The following is a 24,517-nucleotide window of genomic DNA, read 5'->3' as shown; positions in this document are numbered from 1 at the left end:
GCAAATCAAATGCAAGGTAGCCTTTGGGGCTCTGAGGACTTGCAGGGTACTTCTTACTGGCAGCTTTCGATTTGGAGGAATCCAGCAAAGATTGCAAATTTCTTGCTGGGCACCACCCTATTGGCCAGGGCGAGAGGCCAGAAATGGAGGCCATTTTCCATGGGGAAAATGAAGTCATTGGCCCAGGCTCTGGGTATCAGATGAAAGGCGGCATCTGGGGCTCTAAGGACTTGCAGGGTCCTAGTTGCTGGCAGCTTTATGTTTGGAAGAATCCAGCACAGTTTGCAAATTTCTCGTTAGGCACTGCCCTGCCTGCCAGGCCAAATGGCCAGAAATGAAGGGCATTTTCCATGGGAAAAATGTCCTTAACCCAGGGTCTCAGTAATATGTTCAAGGTGGCCTTTCAGGCTCTAAGGACATTCAGGGTCCTAGTTGCTGCACACTTTAGGTTTGGAAGAATCCAGCAAAGATTGTATCCCTCTAGCTTGGCTCCCCACTTTCTGCCATAGATAGTGGCTGCAAACGGAGGCCATTTCCCATGGGAAAAAGAAGTCCTTTCCCCACGGTCTGCAAATCAAATGCAAGGTGGCCTTTGGGGCTCTAAGGACTTGCAGGGTACTTCTTACTGGCAGCTTTAGATTTGGAGAAATCCAGCAAAGATTGCAAATTTCTTGCTGGGCACCACCCTATTGGCCAGGGCGAGAGGCCAGAAATGGAGGCCATTTTCCATGGGGAAAATGAAGTCATTGGCCCAGGCTCTGGGTATCAGATGAAAGGTGGCCTTTGGGGCTCTAAGGACTTGCAGGGTCTTAGTTGCTGCCAGCTTTAGGTTTGGAGAAATCCAGCAGAATTTTCAAATTTCCTGCTTGGCACCCTACTTTCTGCCAGGGCAAGTTGCAGCACAGGGATACTATTTCTATGGGAAAAAGAAGTAATTTCCCCATCATGTGGGTATCAGCAGAGAGGTGAAATTTGGGGCTCTAAGGAGCTGCAGGCTCCTCGTTGCCAGCAGGTTTAGTTTTGGAGAAAATCAGCCAAGTTTGCAAATTTCAGACAGGGAATGAAGCAGATGGCCGGGGCGAGTGGCCCCAAACTGACCCCATTTTCCATGGGGAAATGAAGTCATGTCCCCAGGGTCTGGGTATAAGATGAAAGGTGGCATCTGGGGCTCTAAGGACTTGCAGGGTCCTAGTTGCTGCCAGCATTGGGTTTGGAGAAATCCAGCAAAGATTGCATCACTCTAGCTTGGCTCCCCACTTTCTGCCATGGTGAGTGGCTGCAAACACAGGCCATTTCCCATGGGAAAAAGAAGTCCTTTCCCCACGGTCTGCAAATGAAATGCAAGGTGGCCTTTGGGGCTCTAAGGACTTGCAGGGTACTTCTTTCTGGCAGCTTTAGATTTGGAGAAATCCAGCAAAGATTGCAAATTTCTTGCTGGGCACCACCCTATTGGCCAGGGCGAGAGGCCAGAAATGGAGGCCATTTTCCTTGGGGAAAATGAAGTCATTGGCCCAGGCTCTGGGTATCAGATGAAAGGTGGCCTTTGGGGCTCTAAGGACTTGCAGGGTCCTAGTTGCTGGCAGCTTTATGTTTGGAAGAATCCAGCACAGTTTGCAAATTTCTCGCTAGGCACAGCCTCCCTGCCAGGCCAAGTGGCGACAAATGAAGGGCATTTTCCATGGGAAAAATGTCCTTAACCCAGGGTCTCAGTAATATGTTCAAGGTGGCCTTTCAGGCTCTAAGGACTTTCAGGCTCCTGGTTGCTGCCAACTTTAGGTTTGGAAGAATCCAGCAAAGATTGTATCACTCTACCTTGGCTCCCTACTTTCTGCCATGGTGAGTGGCTGCAAACGGAGGCCATTTCCCATGGGAAAAAGAAGTCCTTTCCCCACGGTCTGCAAATCAAATGCAAGGTAGCCTTTGGGGCTCTGAGGACTTGCAGGGTACTTCTTACTGGCAGCTTTCGATTTGGAGGAATCCAGCAAAGATTGCAAATTTCTTGCTGGGCACCACCCTATTGGCCAGGGCGAGAGGCCAGAAATGGAGGCCATTTTCCATGGGGAAAATGAAGTCATTGGCCCAGGGTCTGGGTATCAGATGAAAGGTGGCATCTGGGGCTCTAAGGACTTGCAGGGTCCTAGTTGCTGCCAGCTTTATGTTTGGAAGAATCCAGCACAGTTTGCAAATTTCTCGTTAGGCACTGCCCTGCCTGCCAGGCCAAATGGCCAGAAATGAAGGGCATTTTCCATGGGAAAAATGTCCTTAACCCAGGGTCTCAGTAATATGTTCAAGGTGGCCTTTCAGGCTCTAAGGACATTCAGGGTCCTAGTTGCTGCACACTTTAGGTTTGGAAGAATCCAGCAAAGATTGTATCCCTCTAGCTTGGCTCCCCACTTTCTGCCATAGATAGTGGCTGCAAACGGAGGCCATTTCCCATGGGAAAAAGAAGTCCTTTCCCCACGGTCTGCAAATCAAATGCAAGGTGGCCTTTGGGGCTCTAAGGACTTGCAGGGTACTTCTTACTGGCAGCTTTCCATTTGGAGAAATCCAGCAAAGATTGCAAATTTCTTGCTGGGCACCACCCTATTGGCCAGGGCGAGAGGCCAGAAATGGAGGCCATTTTCCATGGGGAAAATGAAGTCATTGGCCCAGGCTCTGGGTATCAGATGAAAGGTGGCCTTTGGGGCTCTAAGGACTTGCAGGGTCTTAGTTGCTGCCAGCTTTAGGTTTGGAGAAATCCAGCAGAATTTTCAAATTTCCTGCTTGGCACCCTACTTTCTGCCAGGGCAAGTTGCAGCACAGGGATACTATTTCTATGGGAAAAAGAAGTAATTTCCCCATCATGTGGGTATCAGCAGAGAGGTGAAATTTGGGGCTCTAAGGAGCTGCAGGCTCCTCGTTGCCAGCAGGTTTAGTTTTGGAGAAAATCAGCCAAGTTTGCAAATTTCAGACAGGGAATGAAGCAGATGGCCGGGGCGAGTGGCCCCAAACTGACCCCATTTTCCATGGGGAAATGAAGTCATGTCCCCAGGGTCTGGGTATAAGATGAAAGGTGGCATCTGGGGCTCTAAGGACTTGCAGGGTCCTAGTTGCTGCCAGCATTGGGTTTGGAGAAATCCAGCAAAGATTGCATCACTCTAGCTTGGCTCCCCACTTTCTGCCATGGTGAGTGGCTGCAAACACAGGCCATTTCCCATGGGAAAAAGAAGTCCTTTCCCCACGGTCTGCAAATCAAATGCAAGGTGGCCTTTGGGGCTCTAAGGACTTGCAGGGTACTTCTTTCTGGCAGCTTTAGATTTGGAGAAATCCAGCAAAGATTGCAAATTTCTTGCTGGGCACCACCCAATTAGCCAGGGCGAGAGGCCAGAAATGGAGGCCATTTTCCTTGGGGAAAATGAAGTCATTGGCCCAGGCTCTGGGTATCAGATGAAAGGTGGCCTTTGAGGCTCTAAGGACTTGCAGGGTCCTAGTTGCTGGCAGCTTTATGTTTGGAAGAATCCAGCACAGTTTGCAAATTTCTCGCTAGGCACAGCCTCCCTGCCAGGCCAAGTGGCGACAAATGAAGGGCATTTTCCATGGGAAAAATGTCCTTAACCCAGGGTCTCAGTAATATGTTCAAGGTGGCCTTTCAGGCTCTAAGGACTTTCAGGCTCCTGGTTGCTGCCAACTTTAGGTTTGGAAGAATCCAGCAAAGATTGTATCACTCTACCTTGGCTCCCTACTTTCTGCCATGGTGAGTGGCTGCAAACGGAGGCAATTTCCCATGGGAAAAAGAAGTCCTTTCCCCACGGTCTGCAAATGAAATGCAAGGTGGCCTTTGGGGCTCTAAGGACTTGCAGGGTACTTCTTACTGGCAGCTTTCGATTTGGAGAAATCCAGCAAAGATTGCAAATTTCTTGCTGGGCACCACCCTATTGGCCAGGCCGAGAGGCCAGAAATGGAGGCCATTTTCCATGGGGAAAATGAAGTCATTGGCCCAGGGTCTGGGTATCAGATGAAAGGCGGCATCTGGGGCTCTAAGGACTTGCAGGGTCCAAGTTGCTGCCAGCATTAGGTTTGGAGAAATCCAGCAAAGATTGCATCACTCTAGCTTGGCTCCCCACTTTCTGCCATGGTGAGTGGCTGCAAACACAGGCCATTTCCCATGGGAAAAAGAAGTCCTTTCCCCACGGTCTGCAAATGAATTGCAAGGTGGCCTTTGGGGCTCTGAGGACATGCAGGGTACTTCTTACTGGCAGCTTTCGATTTGGAGGAATCCAGCAAAGATTGCAAATTTCTTGCTGGGCACCACCCTATTGGCCAGGGCGAGAGGCCAAAAATGGAGGCCATTTTCCATGGGGAAAATGAAGTCATTGGCCCAGGCTCTGGGTATCAGATGAAAGGTGGCCTTTGGGGCTCTAAGGACTTGCAGGGTCTTAGTTGCTGCCAGCTTTAGGTTTGGAGAAATCCATCAGAATTTTCAAATTTCCTGCTTGGCACCCTACTTTCTGCCAGGGCAAGTTGCAGCACAGGGATACTATTTCTATGGGAAAAAGAAGTAATTTCCCCATCATGTGGGTATCAGCAGAGAGGTGAAATTTGGGGCTCTAAGGAGCTGCAGGCTTCTCGTTGCCAGCAGGTTTAGTTTTGGAGAAAATCAGCCAAGTTTGCAAATTTCAGACAGGGAATGAAGCAGATGGCCGGGGCGAGTGGCCCCAAACTGACCCCATTTTCCATGGGGAAAAGAAGTCATGTCCCCAGGGTCTGGGTATAAGATGAAAGGTGGCATCTGGGGCTCTAAGGACTTGCAGGGTCCTAGTTGCTGCCAGCATTGGGTTTGGAGAAATCCAGCAAAGATTGCATCACTCAGGCTTGGCTCCCTACTTTCTGCCACAGTTAGTGGCTGCAAACACAGGCCATTTCCCATGGGAAAAAGAAGTCCTTTCCCCACGGTCTGCAAATCAAATGCAAGGTAGCCTTTGGGGCTCTGAGGACTTGCAGGGTACTTCTTACTGGCAGCTTTCGATTTGGAGGAATCCAGCAAAGATTGCAAATTTCTTGCTGGGCACCACCCTATTGGCCAGGGCGAGAGGCCAGAAATGGAGGCCATTTTCCATGGGGAAAATGAAGTCATTGGCCCAGGCTCTGGGTATCAGATGAAAGGCGGCATCTGGGGCTCTAAGGACTTGCAGGGTCCTAGTTGCTGGCAGCTTTATGTTTGGAAGAATCCAGCACAGTTTGCAAATTTCTCGTTAGGCACTGCCCTGCCTGCCAGGCCAAATGGCCAGAAATGAAGGGCATTTTCCATGGGAAAAATGTCCTTAACCCAGGGTCTCAGTAATATGTTCAAGGTGGCCTTTCAGGCTCTAAGGACATTCAGGGTCCTAGTTGCTGCACACTTTAGGTTTGGAAGAATCCAGCAAAGATTGTATCCCTCTAGCTTGGCTCCCCACTTTCTGCCATAGATAGTGGCTGCAAACGGAGGCCATTTCCCATGGGAAAAAGAAGTCCTTTCCCCACGGTCTGCAAATCAAATGCAAGGTGGCCTTTGGGGCTCTAAGGACTTGCAGGGTACTTCTTACTGGCAGCTTTAGATTTGGAGAAATCCAGCAAAGATTGCAAATTTCTTGCTGGGCACCACCCTATTGGCCAGGGCGAGAGGCCAGAAATGGAGGCCATTTTCCATGGGGAAAATGAAGTCATTGGCCCAGGCTCTGGGTATCAGATGAAAGGTGGCCTTTGGGGCTCTAAGGACTTGCAGGGTCTTAGTTGCTGCCAGCTTTAGGTTTGGAGAAATCCAGCAGAATTTTCAAATTTCCTGCTTGGCACCCTACTTTCTGCCAGGGCAAGTTGCAGCACAGGGATACTATTTCTATGGGAAAAAGAAGTAATTTCCCCATCATGTGGGTATCAGCAGAGAGGTGAAATTTGGGGCTCTAAGGAGCTGCAGGCTCCTCGTTGCCAGCAGGTTTAGTTTTGGAGAAAATCAGCCAAGTTTGCAAATTTCAGACAGGGAATGAAGCAGATGGCCGGGGCGAGTGGCCCCAAACTGACCCCATTTTCCATGGGGAAATGAAGTCATGTCCCCAGGGTCTGGGTATAAGATGAAAGGTGGCATCTGGGGCTCTAAGGACTTGCAGGGTCCTAGTTGCTGCCAGCATTGGGTTTGGAGAAATCCAGCAAAGATTGCATCACTCTAGCTTGGCTCCCCACTTTCTGCCATGGTGAGTGGCTGCAAACACAGGCCATTTCCCATGGGAAAAAGAAGTCCTTTCCCCACGGTCTGCAAATGAAATGCAAGGTGGCCTTTGGGGCTCTAAGGACTTGCAGGGTACTTCTTTCTGGCAGCTTTAGATTTGGAGAAATCCAGCAAAGATTGCAAATTTCTTGCTGGGCACCACCCTATTGGCCAGGGCGAGAGGCCAGAAATGGAGGCCATTTTCCTTGGGGAAAATGAAGTCATTGGCCCAGGCTCTGGGTATCAGATGAAAGGTGGCCTTTGGGGCTCTAAGGACTTGCAGGGTCCTAGTTGCTGGCAGCTTTATGTTTGGAAGAATCCAGCACAGTTTGCAAATTTCTCGCTAGGCACAGCCTCCCTGCCAGGCCAAGTGGCGACAAATGAAGGGCATTTTCCATGGGAAAAATGTCCTTAACCCAGGGTCTCAGTAATATGTTCAAGGTGGCCTTTCAGGCTCTAAGGACTTTCAGGCTCCTGGTTGCTGCCAACTTTAGGTTTGGAAGAATCCAGCAAAGATTGTATCACTCTACCTTGGCTCCCTACTTTCTGCCATGGTGAGTGGCTGCAAACGGAGGCCATTTCCCATGGGAAAAAGAAGTCCTTTCCCCACGGTCTGCAAATGAAATGCAAGGTGGCCTTTGGGGCTCTAAGGACTTGCAGGGTACTTCTTACTGGCAGCTTTAGATTTGGAGAAATCCAGCAAAGATTGCAAATTTCTTGCTGGGCACCACCCTATTGGCCAGGGCGAGAGGCCAGAAATGGAGGGCATTTTCCATGGGGAAAATGAAGTCATTGGCCCAGGGTCTGGGTATCAGATGAAAGGCGGCATCTGGGGCTCTAAGGACTTGCAGGGTCCAAGTTGCTGCCAGCATTAGGTTTGGAGAAATCCAGCAAAGATTGCATCACTCTAGCTTGGCTCCCCACTTTCTGCCATGGTGAGTGGCTGCAAACACAGGCCATTTCCCATGGGAAAAAGAAGTCCTTTCCCCACGGTCTTCAAATGAAATGCAAGGTGGCCTTTGGGGCTCTGAGGACATGCAGGGTACTTCTTACTGGCAGCTTTCGATTTGGAGCAATCCAGCAAAGATTGCAAATTTCTTGCTGGGCACCACCCTATTGGCCAGGGCGAGAGGCCAGAAATGGAGGCCATTTTCCATGGGGAAAATGAAGTCATTGGCCCAGGGTCTGGGTATCAGATGAAAGGTGGCCTTTGGGGCTCTAAGGACTTGCAGGGTCTTAGTTGCTGCCAGCTTTAGGTTTGGAGAAATCCAGCAGAATTTTCAAATTTCCTGCTTGGCACCCTACTTTCTGCCAGGGCAAGTTGCAGCACAGGGATACTATTTCTATGGGAAAAAGAAGTAATTTCCCCATCATGTGGGTATCAGCAGAGAGGTGAAATTTGGGGCTCTAAGGAGCTGCAGGCTCCTCGTTGCCAGCAGGTTTAGTTTTGGAGAAAATCAGCCAAGTTTGCAAATTTCAGACAGGGAATGAAGCAGATGGCCGGGGCGAGGGGCCCCAAACTGACCCCATTTTCCATGGGGAAATGAAGTCATGTCCCCAGGGTCTGGGTATAAGATGAAAGGTGGCATCTGGGGCTCTAAGGACTTGCAGGGTCCTAGTTGCTGCCAGCATTGGGTTTGGAGAAATCCAGCAAAGATTGCATCACTCTAGCTTGGCTCCCCACTTTCTGCCATGGTGAGTGGCTGCAAACACAGGCCATTTCCCATGGGAAAAAGAAGTCCTTTCCCCACGGTCTGCAAATGAAATGCAAGGTGGCCTTTGGGGCTCTAAGGACTTGCAGGGTACTTCTTTCTGGCAGCTTTAGATTTGGAGAAATCCAGCAAAGATTGCAAATTTCTTGCTGGGCACCACCCAATTAGCCAGGGCGAGAGGCCAGAAATGGAGGCCATTTTCCATGGGGAAAATGAAGTCATTGGCCCAGGCTCTGGGTATCAGATGAAAGGCGGCATCTGGGGCTCTAAGGACTTGCAGGGTCCTAGTTGCTGCCAGCTTTATGTTTGGAAGAATCCAGCACAGTTTGCAAATTTCTCGTTAGGCACTGCCCTGCCTGCCAGGCCAAATGGCCAGAAATGAAGGGCATTTTCCATGGGAAAAATGTCCTTAACCCAGGGTCTCAGTAATATGTTCAAGGTGGCCTTTCAGGCTCTAAGGACATTCAGGGTCCTAGTTGCTGCACACTTTAGGTTTGGAAGAATCCAGCAAAGATTGTATCCCTCTAGCTTGGCTCCCCACTTTCTGCCATAGATAGTGGCTGCAAACGGAGGCCATTTCCCATGGGAAAAAGAAGTCCTTTCCCCACGGTCTGCAAATCAAATGCAAGGTGGCCTTTGGGGCTCTAAGGACTTGCAGGGTACTTCTTACTGGCAGCTTTCGATTTGGAGAAATCCAGCAAAGATTGCAAATTTCTTGCTGGGCACCACCCTATTGGCCAGGCCGAGAGGCCAGAAATGGAGGCCATTTTCCATGGGGAAAATGAAGTCATTGGCCCAGGGTCTGGGTATCAGATGAAAGGCGGCATCTGGGGCTCTAAGGACTTGCAGGGTCCAAGTTGCTGCCAGCATTAGGTTTGGAGAAATCCAGCAAAGATTGCATCACTCTAGCTTGGCTCCCCACTTTCTGCCATGGTGAGTGGCTGCAAACACAGGCCATTTCCCATGGGAAAAAGAAGTCCTTTCCCCACGGTCTGCAAATGAATTGCAAGGTGGCCTTTGGGGCTCTGAGGACATGCAGGGTACTTCTTACTGGCAGCTTTCGATTTGGAGGAATCCAGCAAAGATTGCAAATTTCTTGCTGGGCACCACCCTATTGGCCAGGGCGAGAGGCCAGAAATGGAGGCCATTTTCCATGGGGAAAATGAAGTCATTGGCCCAGGCTCTGGGTATCAGATGAAAGGTGGCCTTTGGGGCTCTAAGGACTTGCAGGGTCTTAGTTGCTGCCAGCTTTAGGTTTGGAGAAATCCATCAGAATTTTCAAATTTCCTGCTTGGCACCCTACTTTCTGCCAGGGCAAGTTGCAGCACAGGGATACTATTTCTATGGGAAAAAGAAGTAATTTCCCCATCATGTGGGTATCAGCAGAGAGGTGAAATTTGGGGCTCTAAGGAGCTGCAGGCTTCTCGTTGCCAGCAGGTTTAGTTTTGGAGAAAATCAGCCAAGTTTGCAAATTTCAGACAGGGAATGAAGCAGATGGCCGGGGCGAGTGGCCCCAAACTGACCCCATTTTCCATGGGGAAAAGAAGTCATGTCCCCAGGGTCTGGGTATAAGATGAAAGGTGGCATCTGGGGCTCTAAGGACTTGCAGGGTCCTAGTTGCTGCCAGCACTGGGTTTGGAGAAATCCAGCAAAGATTGCATCACTCAGGCTTGGCTCCCTACTTTCTGCCACAGTTAGTGGCTGCAAACACAGGCCATTTCCCATGGGAAAAAGAAGTCCTTTCCCCACGGTCTGCAAATCAAATGCAAGGTAGCCTTTGGGGCTCTGAGGACTTGCAGGGTACTTCTTACTGGCAGCTTTCGATTTGGAGGAATCCAGCAAAGATTGCAAATTTCTTGCTGGGCACCACCCTATTGGCCAGGGCGAGAGGCCAGAAATGGAGGCCATTTTCCATGGGGAAAATGAAGTCATTGGCCCAGGCTCTGGGTATCAGATGAAAGGCGGCATCTGGGGCTCTAAGGACTTGCAGGGTCCTAGTTGCTGGCAGCTTTATGTTTGGAAGAATCCAGCACAGTTTGCAAATTTCTCGTTAGGCACTGCCCTGCCTGCCAGGCCAAATGGCCAGAAATGAAGGGCATTTTCCATGGGAAAAATGTCCTTAACCCAGGGTCTCAGTAATATGTTCAAGGTGGCCTTTCAGGCTCTAAGGACATTCAGGGTCCTAGTTGCTGCACACTTTAGGTTTGGAAGAATCCAGCAAAGATTGTATCCCTCTAGCTTGGCTCCCCACTTTCTGCCATAGATAGTGGCTGCAAACGGAGGCCATTTCCCATGGGAAAAAGAAGTCCTTTCCCCACGGTCTGCAAATCAAATGCAAGGTGGCCTTTGGGGCTCTAAGGACTTGCAGGGTACTTCTTACTGGCAGCTTTCCATTTGGAGAAATCCAGCAAAGATTGCAAATTTCTTGCTGGGCACCACCCTATTGGCCAGGGCGAGAGGCCAGAAATGGAGGCCATTTTCCATGGGGAAAATGAAGTCATTGGCCCAGGCTCTGGGTATCAGATGAAAGGTGGCCTTTGGGGCTCTAAGGACTTGCAGGGTCTTAGTTGCTGCCAGCTTTAGGTTTGGAGAAATCCAGCAGAATTTTCAAATTTCCTGCTTGGCACCCTACTTTCTGCCAGGGCAAGTTGCAGCACAGGGATACTATTTCTATGGGAAAAAGAAGTAATTTCCCCATCATGTGGGTATCAGCAGAGAGGTGAAATTTGGGGCTCTAAGGAGCTGCAGGCTCCTCGTTGCCAGCAGGTTTAGTTTTGGAGAAAATCAGCCAAGTTTGCAAATTTCAGACAGGGAATGAAGCAGATGGCCGGGGCGAGTGGCCCCAAACTGACCCCATTTTCCATGGGGAAATGAAGTCATGTCCCCAGGGTCTGGGTATAAGATGAAAGGTGGCATCTGGGGCTCTAAGGACTTGCAGGGTCCTAGTTGCTGCCAGCATTGGGTTTGGAGAAATCCAGCAAAGATTGCATCACTCTAGCTTGGCTCCCCACTTTCTGCCATGGTGAGTGGCTGCAAACACAGGCCATTTCCCATGGGAAAAAGAAGTCCTTTCCCCACGGTCTGCAAATGAAATGCAAGGTGGCCTTTGGGGCTCTAAGGACTTGCAGGGTACTTCTTTCTGGCAGCTTTAGATTTGGAGAAATCCAGCAAAGATTGCAAATTTCTTGCTGGGCACCACCCTATTGGCCAGGGCGAGAGGCCAGAAATGGAGGCCATTTTCCTTGGGGAAAATGAAGTCATTGGCCCAGGCTCTGGGTATCAGATGAAAGGTGGCCTTTGGGGCTCTAAGGACTTGCAGGGTCCTAGTTGCTGGCAGCTTTATGTTTGGAAGAATCCAGCACAGTTTGCAAATTTCTCGCTAGGCACAGCCTCCCTGCCAGGCCAAGTGGCGACAAATGAAGGGCATTTTCCATGGGAAAAATGTCCTTAACCCAGGGTCTCAGTAATATGTTCAAGGTGGCCTTTCAGGCTCTAAGGACTTTCAGGCTCCTGGTTGCTGCCAACTTTAGGTTTGGAAGAATCCAGCAAAGATTGTATCACTCTAGCTTGGCTCCCTACTTTCTGCCATGGTGAGTGGCTGCAAACGGAGGCCATTTCCCATGGGAAAAAGAAGTCCTTTCCCCACGGTCTGCAAATCAAATGCAAGGTAGCCTTTGGGGCTCTGAGGACTTGCAGGGTACTTCTTACTGGCAGCTTTCGATTTGGAGGAATCCAGCAAAGATTGCAAATTTCTTGCTGGGCACCACCCTATTGGCCAGGGCGAGAGGCCAGAAATGGAGGCCATTTTCCATGGGGAAAATGAAGTCATTGGCCCAGGCTCTGGGTATCAGATGAAAGGCGGCATCTGGGGCTCTAAGGACTTGCAGGGTCCTAGTTGCTGGCAGCTTTATGTTTGGAAGAATCCAGCACAGTTTGCAAATTTCTCGTTAGGCACTGCCCTGCCTGCCAGGCCAAATGGCCAGAAATGAAGGGCATTTTCCATGGGAAAAATGTCCTTAACCCAGGGTCTCAGTAATATGTTCAAGGTGGCCTTTCAGGCTCTAAGGACATTCAGGGTCCTAGTTGCTGCACACTTTAGGTTTGGAAGAATCCAGCAAAGATTGTATCCCTCTAGCTTGGCTCCCCACTTTCTGCCATAGATAGTGGCTGCAAACGGAGGCCATTTCCCATGGGAAAAAGAAGTCCTTTCCCCACGGTCTGCAAATCAAATGCAAGGTGGCCTTTGGGGCTCTAAGGACTTGCAGGGTACTTCTTACTGGCAGCTTTCCATTTGGAGAAATCCAGCAAAGATTGCAAATTTCTTGCTGGGCACCACCCTATTGGCCAGGGCGAGAGGCCAGAAATGGAGGCCATTTTCCATGGGGAAAATGAAGTCATTGGCCCAGGCTCTGGGTATCAGATGAAAGGTGGCCTTTGGGGCTCTAAGGACTTGCAGGGTCTTAGTTGCTGCCAGCTTTAGGTTTGGAGAAATCCAGCAGAATTTTCAAATTTCCTGCTTGGCACCCTACTTTCTGCCAGGGCAAGTTGCAGCACAGGGATACTATTTCTATGGGAAAAAGAAGTAATTTCCCCATCATGTGGGTATCAGCAGAGAGGTGAAATTTGGGGCTCTAAGGAGCTGCAGGCTCCTCGTTGCCAGCAGGTTTAGTTTTGGAGAAAATCAGCCAAGTTTGCAAATTTCAGACAGGGAATGAAGCAGATGGCCGGGGCGAGTGGCCCCAAACTGACCCCATTTTCCATGGGGAAATGAAGTCATGTCCCCAGGGTCTGGGTATAAGATGAAAGGTGGCATCTGGGGCTCTAAGGACTTGCAGGGTCCTAGTTGCTGCCAGCATTGGGTTTGGAGAAATCCAGCAAAGATTGCATCACTCTAGCTTGGCTCCCCACTTTCTGCCATGGTGAGTGGCTGCAAACACAGGCCATTTCCCATGGGAAAAAGAAGTCCTTTCCCCACGGTCTGCAAATGAAATGCAAGGTGGCCTTTGGGGCTCTAAGGACTTGCAGGGTACTTCTTTCTGGCAGCTTTAGATTTGGAGAAATCCAGCAAAGATTGCAAATTTCTTGCTGGGCACCACCCTATTGGCCAGGGCGAGAGGCCAGAAATGGAGGCCATTTTCCTTGGGGAAAATGAAGTCATTGGCCCAGGCTCTGGGTATCAGATGAAAGGTGGCCTTTGGGGCTCTAAGGACTTGCAGGGTCCTAGTTGCTGGCAGCTTTATGTTTGGAAGAATCCAGCACAGTTTGCAAATTTCTCGCTAGGCACAGCCTCCCTGCCAGGCCAAGTGGCGACAAATGAAGGGCATTTTCCATGGGAAAAATGTCCTTAACCCAGGGTCTCAGTAATATGTTCAAGGTGGCCTTTCAGGCTCTAAGGACTTTCAGGCTCCTGGTTGCTGCCAACTTTAGGTTTGGAAGAATCCAGCAAAGATTGTATCACTCTACCTTGGCTCCCTACTTTCTGCCATGGTGAGTGGCTGCAAACGGAGGCCATTTCCCATGGGAAAAAGAAGTCCTTTCCCCACGGTCTGCAAATCAAATGCAAGGTAGCCTTTGGGGCTCTGAGGACTTGCAGGGTACTTCTTACTGGCAGCTTTCGATTTGGAGGAATCCAGCAAAGATTGCAAATTTCTTGCTGGGCACCACCCTATTGGCCAGGGCGAGAGGCCAGAAATGGAGGCCATTTTCCTTGGGGAAAATGAAGTCATTGGCCCAGGGTCTGGGTATCAGATGAAAGGTGGCATCTGGGGCTCTAAGGACTTGCAGGGTCCTAGTTGCTGGCAGCTTTATGTTTGGAAGAATCCAGCACAGTTTGCAAATTTCTCGTTAGGCACTGCCCTGCCTGCCAGGCCAAATGGCCAGAAATGAAGGGCATTTTCCATGGGAAAAATGTCCTTAACCCAGGGTCTCAGTAATGTGTTCAAGGTGGCCTTTCAGGCTCTAAGGACTTTCAGGGTCCTGGTTGCTGCCAACTTTAGGTTTGGAAGAATCCAGCAAAGATTGTATCACTCTAGCTTGGCTCCCCACTTTCTGCCATGGTGAGTGGCTGCAAACAATGGCCATTTCCCATGGGAAAAAGAAGTCCTTTCCCCACGGTGTTCAAATGAAATGAAAAGTGGCCTTTGGGGCTCTAAGGACTTGCAGGGTACTTCTTACTGGCAGCTTTAGATTTGGAGAAATCCAGCAATGATTGCAAATTTCTTGCTGGGCACCACCCTATTGGCCAGGGCGAGAGACCAGAAATGGAGGCCATTTTCCATGGGGAAAATGAAGTCATTGGCCCAGGGTCTGGGTATCAGATGAAAGGTGGCCTCTGGGGCTCTAAGGACTTGCAGGGTCTTAGTTGCTGCCAGCTTTAGGTTTGGAGAAATCCATCAGAATTTTCAAATTTCCTGCTTGGCACCCTACTTTCTGCCAGGGCAAGTTGCAGCACAGGGATACTATTTCTATGGGAAAAAGAAGTAATTTCCCCATCATGTGGGTATCAGCAGAGAGGTGAAATTTGGGGCTCTAAGGAGCTGCAGGCTTCTCGTTGCCAGCAGGTTTAGTTTTGGAGAAAATCAGCCAAGTTTGCAAATTTCAGACAGGGAATGAAGCAGATGGCCGGGGCGAGTGGCCCCAAACTGACCCCATTTTCCATGGGGAAAAGAAGTCATGTGCCCAGGGTCTGGGTAAAAGATGAAAGGTGGCATCTGGGGCTCTAAGGACTTGCAGGGTCCTAGTTGCTGCCAGCATTGGGTTTGGAGAAATCCAGCAAAGATTGCATCACTCTAGCTTGGCTCCCCACTTTCTGCCATGGTGAGTGGCTGCAAACACAGGCCATTTCCCATGGGAAAAAGAAGTCCTTTCCCCACGGTCTGCAAATGAAATGCAAGGTGGCCTTTGGGGCTCTAAGGACTTGCAGGGTACTTCTTACTGGCAGCTTTCGATTTGGAGCAATCCAGCAAAGATTGCAAATTTCTTGCTGGGCACCACCCTATTGGCCAGGGCGAGAGGCCAGAAATGGAGGCCATTTTCCTTGGGGAAAATGAAGTCATTGGCCCAGGCTCTGGGTATCAGATGAAAGGTGGCCTTTGGGGCTCTAAGGACTTGCAGGGTCCTAGTTGCTGGCAGCTTTATGTTTGGAAGAATCCAGCACAGTTTGCAAATTTCTCGCTAGGCACAGCCTGCCTGCCAGGCCAAGTGGCCAGAAATGAAGGCCATTTTCCATGGGAAAAATGTCCTTAACCCAGGGTCTCAGTAATATGTTCAAGGTGGCCTTTCAGGCTCTAAGGACTTTCAGGCTCCTGGTTGCTGCCAACTTTAGGTTTGGAAGAATCCAGCAAAGGTTGTATCACTCTAGCTTGGCTCCCTACTTTCTGCCATGGTGAGTGGCTGCAAACACAGGCCATTTCCCATGGGAAAAAGAAGTCCTTTCCCCACGGTCTGCAAATCAAATGCAAGGTGGCCTTTGGGGCTCTAAGGACTTGCAGGGTACTTCTTATTGGCAGCTTTAGATTTGGAGAAATCCAGCAAAGATTGCAAATTTCTTGCTGGGCACCACCCTATTGGCCAGGGCGAGAGGCCAGAAATGGAGGCCATTTTCCATGGGGAAAATGAAGTCATTGGCCCAGGCTCTGGGTATCAGATGAAAGGTGGCCTTTGGGGCTCTAAGGACTTGCAGGGTCTTAGTTGCTGCCAGCTTTAGGTTTGGAGAAATCCAGCAGAATTTTCAAATTTCCTGCTTGGCACCCTACTTTCTGCCAGGGCAAGTTGCAGCACAGGGATACTATTTCTATGGGAAAAAGAAGTAATTTCCCCATCATGTGGGTATCAGCAGAGAGGTGAAATTTGGGGCTCTAAGGAGCTGCAGGCGCCTCGTTGCCAGCAGGTTTAGTTTTGGAGAAAATCAGCCAAGTTTGCAAATTTCAGACAGGGAATGAAGCAGATGGCCGGGGCGAGTGGCCCCAAACTGACCCCATTTTCCATGGGGAAAAGAAGTCATGTCCCCAGGGTCTGGGTATAAGATGAAAGGTGGCATCTGGGGCTCTAAGGACTTGCAGGGTCCTAGTTGCTGCCAGCATTGGGTTTGGAGAAATCCAGCAAAGATTGCATCACTCTAGCTTGGCTCCCCACTTTCTGCCATAGTTAGTTGCTGCAAACGGAGGCCATTTCCCATGGGAAAAAGAAGTCCTTTCCCCACGGTCTGCAAATGAAATGCAAGGTGGCCTTTGGGGCTCTAAGGACTTGCAGGGTACTTCTTACTGGCAGCTTTAGATTTGGAGAAATCCAGCAAAGATTGCAAATTTCTTGCTGGGCACCACCCTATTGGCCAGGGCGAGAGGCCAGAAATGGAGGCCATTTTCCTTGGGGAAAATGAAGTCATTGGCCCAGGGTCTGGGTATCAGATGAAAGGTGGCATCTGGGGCTCTAAGGACTTGCAGGGTCCTAGTTGCTGGCAGCTTTATGTTTGGAAGAATCCAGCACAGTTTGCAAATTTCTCGTTAGGCACTGCCCTGCCTGCCAGGCCAAATGGCCAGAAATGAAGGCCATTTTCCATGGGAAAAATGTCCTTAACCCAGGGTCTCAGTAATGTGTTCAAGGTGGCCTTTCAGGCTCTAAGGACTTTCAGGGTCCTGGTTGCTGCCAACTTTAGGTTTGGAAGAATCCAGCAAAGATTGTATCACTCTAGCTTGGCTCCCCACTTTCTGCCATGGTGAGTGGCTGCAAACACAGGCCATTTCCCATGGGAAAAAGAAGTCCTTTCCCCACGGTCTGCAAATCAAATGCAAGGTGGCCTTTGGGGCTCTAAGGACTTGCAGCGTACTTCTTATTGGCAGCTTTAGATTTGGAGAAATCCAGCAAAGATTGCAAATTTCTTGCTGGGCACCACCCTATTGGCCAGGGCGAGAGGCCAGAAATGGAGGCCATTTTCCTTGGGGAAAATGAAGTCATTGGCCCAGGCTCTGGGTATCAGATGAAAGGTGGCCTTTGGGGCTCTAAGGACTTGCAGGGTCTTAGTTGCTGCCAGCTTTAGGTTTGGAGAAATCCAGCAGAATTTTCAAATTTCCTGCTTGGCACCCTACTTTCTGCCAGGGCAAGTTGCAGCACAGGGATACTATTTCTATGGGAAAAAGAAGTAATTTCCCCATCATGTGGGTATCAGCAGAGAGGTGAAATTTGGGGCTCTAAGGAGCTGCAGGCTCCTCGTTGCCAGCAGGTTTAGTTTTGGAGAAAATCAGCCAAGTTTGCAAATTTCAGACAGGGAATGAAGCAGATGGCCGGGGCGAGTGGCCCCAAACTGACCCCATTTTCCATGGGGAAATGAAGTCATGTCCCCAGGGTCTGGGTATAAGATGAAAGGTGGCATCTGGGGCTCTAAGGACTTGCAGGGTCCTAGTTGCTGCCAGCATTGGGTTTGGAGAAATCCAGCAAAGATTGCATCACTCTAGCTTGGCTCCACACTTTCTGCCATGGTGAGTGGCTGCAAACACAGGCCATTTCCCATGGGAAAAAGAAGTCCTTTCCCCACGGTCTGCAAATCAAATGCAAGGTGGCCTTTGGGGCTCTAAGGACTTGCAGGGTACTTCTTTCTGGCAGCTTTAGATTTGGAGAAATCCAGCAAAGATTGCAAATTTCTTGCTGGGCACCACCCTATTAGCCAGGGCGAGAGGCCAGAAATGGAGGCCATTTTCCTTGGGGAAAATGAAGTCATTGGCCCAGGCTCTGGGTATCAGATGAAAGGTGGCCTTTGAGGCTCTAAGGACTTGCAGGGTCCTAGTTGCTGGCAGCTTTATGTTTGGAAGAATCCAGCACAGTTTGCAAATTTCTCGCTAGGCACAGCCTGCCTGCCAGGCCAAGTGGCGACAAATGAAGGGCATTTTCCATGGGAAAAATGTCCTTAACCCAGGGTCTCAGTAATATGTTCAAGGTGGCCTTTCAGGCTCTAAGGACTTTCAGGCTCCTGGTTGCTGCCAACTTTAGGTTTGGAAGAATCCAGCAAAGATTGTATCACTCTACCTTGGCTCCCTACTTTCTGCCATGGTGAGTGGCTGCAAACGGAGGCAATTTCCCATGGGAAAAAGAAGTCCTTTCCCCACGGTCTGCAAATGAAATGCAAGGTGGCCTTTGGGGCTCTAAGGACTTGCAGGGTACTTCTTACTGGCAGCTTTCGATTTGGAGAAATCCAGCAAAGATTGCAAATTTCTTGCTGGGCACCACCCTATTGGCCAGGCCGAGAGGCCAGAAATGGAGGATATTTTCCATGGGGAAAATGAAGTCATTGGCCCAGGGTCTGGGTATCAGATGAAAGGCGGCATCTGGGGCTCTAAGGACTTGCAGGGTCCAAGTTGCTGCCAGCATTAGGTTTGGAGAAATCCAGCAAAGATTGCATCACTCTAGCTTGGCTCCCCACTTTCTGCCATGGTGAGTGGCTGCAAACACAGGCCATTTCCCATGGGAAAAAGAAGTCCTTTCCCCACGGTCTGCAAATGAAATGCAAGGTGGCCTTTGGGGCTCTGAGGACATGCAGGGTACTTCTTACTGGCAGCTTTCGATTTGGAGGAATCCAGCAAAGATTGCAAATTTCTTGCTGGGCACCACCCTATTGGCCAGGGCGAGAGGCCAAAAATGGAGGCCATTTTCCATGGGGAAAATGAAGTCATTGGCCCAGGCTCTGGGTATCAGATGAAAGGTGGCCTTTGGGGCTCTAAGGACTTGCAGGGTCTTAGTTGCTGCCAGCTTTAGGTTTGGAGAAATCCATCAGAATTTTCAAATTTCCTGCTTGGCACCCTACTTTCTGCCAGGGCAAGTTGCAGCACAGGGATACTATTTCTATGGGAAAAAGAAGTAATTTCCCCATCATGTGGGTATCAGCAGAGAGGTGAAATTTGGGGCTCTAAGGAGCTGCAGGCTTCTCGTTGCCAGCAGGTTTAGTTTTGGAGAAAATCAGCCAAGTTTGCAAATTTCAGACAGGGAATGAAGCAGATGGCCGGGGCGAGTGGCCCCAAACTGACCCCATTTTCCATGGGGAAAAGAAGTCATGTCCCCAGGGTCTGGGTATAAGATGAAAGGTGGCATCTGGGGCTCTAAGGACTTGCAGGGTCCTAGTTGCTGCCAGCATTGGGTTTGGAGAAATCCAGCAAAGATTGCATCACTCAGGCTTGGCTCCCCACTTTCTGCCACAGTTAGTGGCTGCAAACACAGGCCATTTCCCATGGGAAAAAGAAGTCCTTTCCCCACGGTCTGCAAATCAAATGCAAGGTAGCCTTTGGGGCTCTGAGGACTTGCAGGGTACTTCTTACTGGCAGCTTTCGATTTGGAGGAATCCAGCAAAGATTGCAAATTTCTTGCTGGGCACCACCCTATTGGCCAGGGCGAGAGGCCAGAAATGGAGGCCATTTTCCATGGGGAAAATGAAGTCATTGGCCCAGGCTCTGGGTATCAGATGAAAGGCGGCATCTGGGGCTCTAAGGACTTGCAGGGTCCTAGTTGCTGGCAGCTTTATGTTTGGAAGAATCCAGCACAGTTTGCAAATTTCTCGTTAGGCACTGCCCTGCCTGCCAGGCCAAATGGCCAGAAATGAAGGGCATTTTCCATGGGAAAAATGTCCTTAACCCAGGGTCTCAGTAATATGTTCAAGGTGGCCTTTCAGGCTCTAAGGACATTCAGGGTCCTAGTTGCTGCACACTTTAGGTTTGGAAGAATCCAGCAAAGATTGTATCCCTCTAGCTTGGCTCCCCACTTTCTGCCATAGATAGTGGCTGCAAACGGAGGCCATTTCCCATGGGAAAAAGAAGTCCTTTCCCCACGGTCTGCAAATCAAATGCAAGGTGGCCTTTGGGGCTCTAAGGACTTGCAGGGTACTTCTTACTGGCAGCTTTCCATTTGGAGAAATCCAGCAAAGATTGCAAATTTCTTGCTGGGCACCACCCTATTGGCCAGGGCGAGAGGCCAGAAATGGAGGCCATTTTCCATGGGGAAAATGAAGTCATTGGCCCAGGCTCTGGGTATCAGATGAAAGGTGGCCTTTGGGGCTCTAAGGACTTGCAGGGTCTTAGTTGCTGCCAGCTTTAGGTTTGGAGAAATCCAGCAGAATTTTCAAATTTCCTGCTTGGCACCCTACTTTCTGCCAGGGCAAGTTGCAGCACAGGGATACTATTTCTATGGGAAAAAGAAGTAATTTCCCCATCATGTGGGTATCAGCAGAGAGGTGAAATTTGGGGCTCTAAGGAGCTGCAGGCTCCTCGTTGCCAGCAGGTTTAGTTTTGGAGAAAATCAGCCAAGTTTGCAAATTTCAGACAGGGAATGAAGCAGATGGCCGGGGCGAGTGGCCCCAAACTGACCCCATTTTCCATGGGGAAATGAAGTCATGTCCCCAGGGTCTGGGTAGAAGATGAAAGGTGGCATCTGGGGCTCTAAGGACTTGCAGGGTCCTAGTTGCTGCCAGCATTGGGTTTGGAGAAATCCAGCAAAGATTGCATCACTCTAGCTTGGCTCCCCACTTTCTGCCATGGTGAGTGGCTGCAAACACAGGCCATTTCCCATGGGAAAAAGAAGTCCTTTCCCCACGGTCTGCAAATGAAATGCAAGGTGGCCTTTGGGGCTCTAAGGACTTGCAGGGTACTTCTTTCTGGCAGCTTTAGATTTGGAGAAATCCAGCAAAGATTGCAAATTTCTTGCTGGGCACCACCCTATTGGCCAGGGCGAGAGGCCAGAAATGGAGGCCATTTTCCTTGGGGAAAATGAAGTCATTGGCCCAGGCTCTGGGTATCAGATGAAAGGTGGCCTTTGGGGCTCTAAGGACTTGCAGGGTCCTAGTTGCTGGCAGCTTTATGTTTGGAAGAATCCAGCACAGTTTGCAAATTTCTCGCTAGGCACAGCCTCCCTGCCAGGCCAAGTGGCGACAAATGAAGGGCATTTTCCATGGGAAAAATGTCCTTAACCCAGGGTCTCAGTAATATGTTCAAGGTGGCCTTTCAGGCTCTAAGGACTTTCAGGCTCCTGGTTGCTGCCAACTTTAGGTTTGGAAGAATCCAGCAAAGATTGTATCACTCTACCTTGGCTCCCTACTTTCTGCCATGGTGAGTGGCTGCAAACGGAGGCCATTTCCCATGGGAAAAAGAAGTCCTTTCCCCACGGTCTGCAAATCAAATGCAAGGTAGCCTTTGGGGCTCTGAGGACTTGCAGGGTACTTCTTACTGGCAGCTTTCGATTTGGAGGAATCCAGCAAAGATTGCAAATTTCTTGCTGGGCACCACCCTATTGGCCAGGGCGAGAGGCCAGAAATGGAGGCCATTTTCCATGGGGAAAATGAAGTCATTGGCCCAGGGTCTGGGTATCAGATGAAAGGCGGCATCTGGGGCTCTAAGGACTTGCAGGGTCCTAGTTGCTGCCAGCTTTATGTTTGGAAGAATCCAGCACAGTTTGCAAATTTCTCGTTAGGCACTGCCCTGCCTGCCAGGCCAAATGGCCAGAAATGAAGGGCATTTTCCATGGGAAAAATGTCCTTAACCCAGGGTCTCAGTAATATGTTCAAGGTGGCCTTTCAGGCTCTAAGGACATTCAGGGTCCTAGTTGCTGCACACTTTAGGTTTGGAAGAATCCAGCAAAGATTGTATCCCTCTAGCTTGGCTCCCCACTTTCTGCCATAGATAGTGGCTGCAAACGGAGGCCATTTCCCATGGGAAAAAGAAGTCCTTTCCCCACGGTCTGCAAATCAAATGCAAGGTGGCCTTTGGGGCTCTAAGGACTTGCAGGGTACTTCTTACTGGCAGCTTTCCATTTGGAGAAATCCAGCAAAGATTGCAAATTTCTTGCTGGGCACCACCCTATTGGCCAGGGCGAGAGGCCAGAAATGGAGGCCATTTTCCATGGGGAAAATGAAGTCATTGGCCCAGGCTCTGGGTATCAGATGAAAGGTGGCCTTTGGGGCTCTAAGGACTTGCAGGGTCTTAGTTGCTGCCAGCTTTAGGTTTGGAGAAATCCAGCAGAATTTTCAAATTTCCTGCTTGGCACCCTACTTTCTGCCAGGGCAAGTTGCAGCACAGGGATACTATTTCTATGGGAAAAAGAAGTAATTTCCCCATCATGTGGGTATCAGCAGAGAGGTGAAATTTGGGGCTCTAAGGAGCTGCAGGCTCCTCGTTGCCAGCAGGTTTAGTTTTGGAGAAAATCAGCCAAGTTTGCAAATTTCAGACAGGGAATGAAGCAGATGGCCGGGGCGAGTGGCCCCAAACTGACCCCATTTTCCATGGGGAAAAGAAGTCATGTCCCCAGGGTCTGGGTATAAGATGAAAGGTGGCATCTGGGGCTCTAAGGACTTGCAGGGTCCTAGTTGCTGCCAGCATTGGGTTTGGAGAAATCCAGCAAAGATTGCATCACTCTAGCTTGGCTCCCCACTTTCTGCCATGGTGAGTGGCTGCAAACACAGGCCATTTCCCATGGGAAAAAGAAGTCCTTTCCCCACGGTCTGCAAATGAAATGCAAGGTGGCCTTTGGGGCTCTAAGGACTTGCAGGGTACTTCTTTCTGGCAGCTTTAGATTTGGAGAAATCCAGCAAAGATTGCAAATTTCTTGCTGGGCACCACCCAATTAGCCAGGGCGAGAGGCCAGAAATGGAGGCCATTTTCCATGGGGAAAATGAAGTCATTGGCCCAGGCTCTGGGTATCAGATGAAAGGCGGCATCTGGGGCTCTAAGGACTTGCAGGGTCCTAGTTGCTGCCAGCTTTATGTTTGGAAGAATCCAGCACAGTTTGCAAATTTCTCGTTAGGCACTGCCCTGCCTGCCAGGCCAAATGGCCAGAAATGAAGGGCATTTTCCATGGGAAAAATGTCCTTAACCCAGGGTCTCAGTAATATGTTCAAGGTGGCCTTTCAGGCTCTAAGGACTTTCAGGGTCCTAGTTGCTGCACACTTTAGGTTTGGAAGAATCCAGCAAAGATTGTATCCCTCTAGCTTGGCTCCCCACTTTCTGCCATAGATAGTGGCTGCAAACGGAGGCCATTTCCCATGGGAAAAAGAAGTCCTTTCCCCACGGTCTGCAAATCAAATGCAAGGTGGCCTTTGGGGCTCTAAGGACTTGCAGGGTACTTCTTACTGGCAGCTTTCGATTTGGAGAAATCCAGCAAAGATTGCAAATTTCTTGCTGGGCACCACCCTATTGGCCAGGCCGAGAGGCCAGAAATGGAGGCCATTTTCCATGGGGAAAATGAAGTCATTGGCCCAGGGTCTGGGTATCAGATGAAAGGCGGCATCTGGGGCTCTAAGGACTTGCAGGGTCCAAGTTGCTGCCAGCATTAGGTTTGGAGAAATCCAGCAAAGATTGCATCACTCTAGCTTGGCTCCCCACTTTCTGCCATGGTGAGTGGCTGCAAACACAGGCCATTTCCCATGGGAAAAAGAAGTCCTTTCCCCACGGTCTGCAAATGAATTGCAAGGTGGCCTTTGGGGCTCTGAGGACATGCAGGGTACTTCTTACTGGCAGCTTTCGATTTGGAGGAATCCAGCAAAGATTGCAAATTTCTTGCTGGGCACCACCCTATTGGCCAGGGCGAGAGGCCAGAAATGGAGGCCATTTTCCATGGGGAAAATGAAGTCATTGGCCCAGGCTCTGGGTATCAGATGAAAGGTGGCCTTTGGGGCTCTAAGGACTTGCAGGGTCTTAGTTGCTGCCAGCTTTAGGTTTGGAGAAATCCATCAGAATTTTCAAATTTCCTGCTTGGCACCCTACTTTCTGCCAGGGCAAGTTGCAGCACAGGGATACTATTTCTATGGGAAAAAGAAGTAATTTCCCCATCATGTGGGTATCAGCAGAGAGGTGAAATTTGGGGCTCTAAGGAGCTGCAGGCTTCTCGTTGCCAGCAGGTTTAGTTTTGGAGAAAATCAGCCAAGTTTGCAAATTTCAGACAGGGAATGAAGCAGATGGCCGGGGCGAGTGGCCCCAAACTGACCCCATTTTCCATGGGGAAAAGAAGTCATGTCCCCAGGGTCTGGGTATAAGATGAAAGGTGGCATCTGGGGCTCTAAGGACTTGCAGGGTCCTAGTTGCTGCCAGCATTGGGTTTGGAGAAATCCAGCAAAGATTGCATCACTCAGGCTTGGCTCCCTACTTTCTGCCACAGTTAGTGGCTGCAAACACAGGCCATTTCCCATGGGAAAAAGAAGTCCTTTCCCCACGGTCTGCAAATCAAATGCAAGGTAGCCTTTGGGGCTCTGAGGACTTGCAGGGTACTTCTTACTGGCAGCTTTCGATTTGGAGGAATCCAGCAAAGATTGCAAATTTCTTGCTGGGCACCACCCTATTGGCCAGGGCGAGAGGCCAGAAATGGAGGCCATTTTCCATGGGGAAAATGAAGTCATTGGCCCAGGCTCTGGGTATCAGATGAAAGGCGGCATCTGGGGCTCTAAGGACTTGCAGGGTCCTAGTTGCTGGCAGCTTTATGTTTGGAAGAATCCAGCACAGTTTGCAAATTTCTCGTTAGGCACTGCCCTGCCTGCCAGGCCAAATGGCCAGAAATGAAGGGCATTTTCCATGGGAAAAATGTCCTTAACCCAGGGTCTCAGTAATATGTTCAAGGTGGCCTTTCAGGC

The sequence above is a fragment of the Agelaius phoeniceus genome, chromosome 28 (assembly GCF_051311805.1).
Source record: "Agelaius phoeniceus isolate bAgePho1 chromosome 28, bAgePho1.hap1, whole genome shotgun sequence".
NCBI lineage: Eukaryota > Metazoa > Chordata > Aves > Passeriformes > Icteridae > Agelaius > Agelaius phoeniceus.
The sequence above is the reverse complement of the archived record's forward strand: the minus strand, read 5'-3'. Positions refer to the sequence as shown.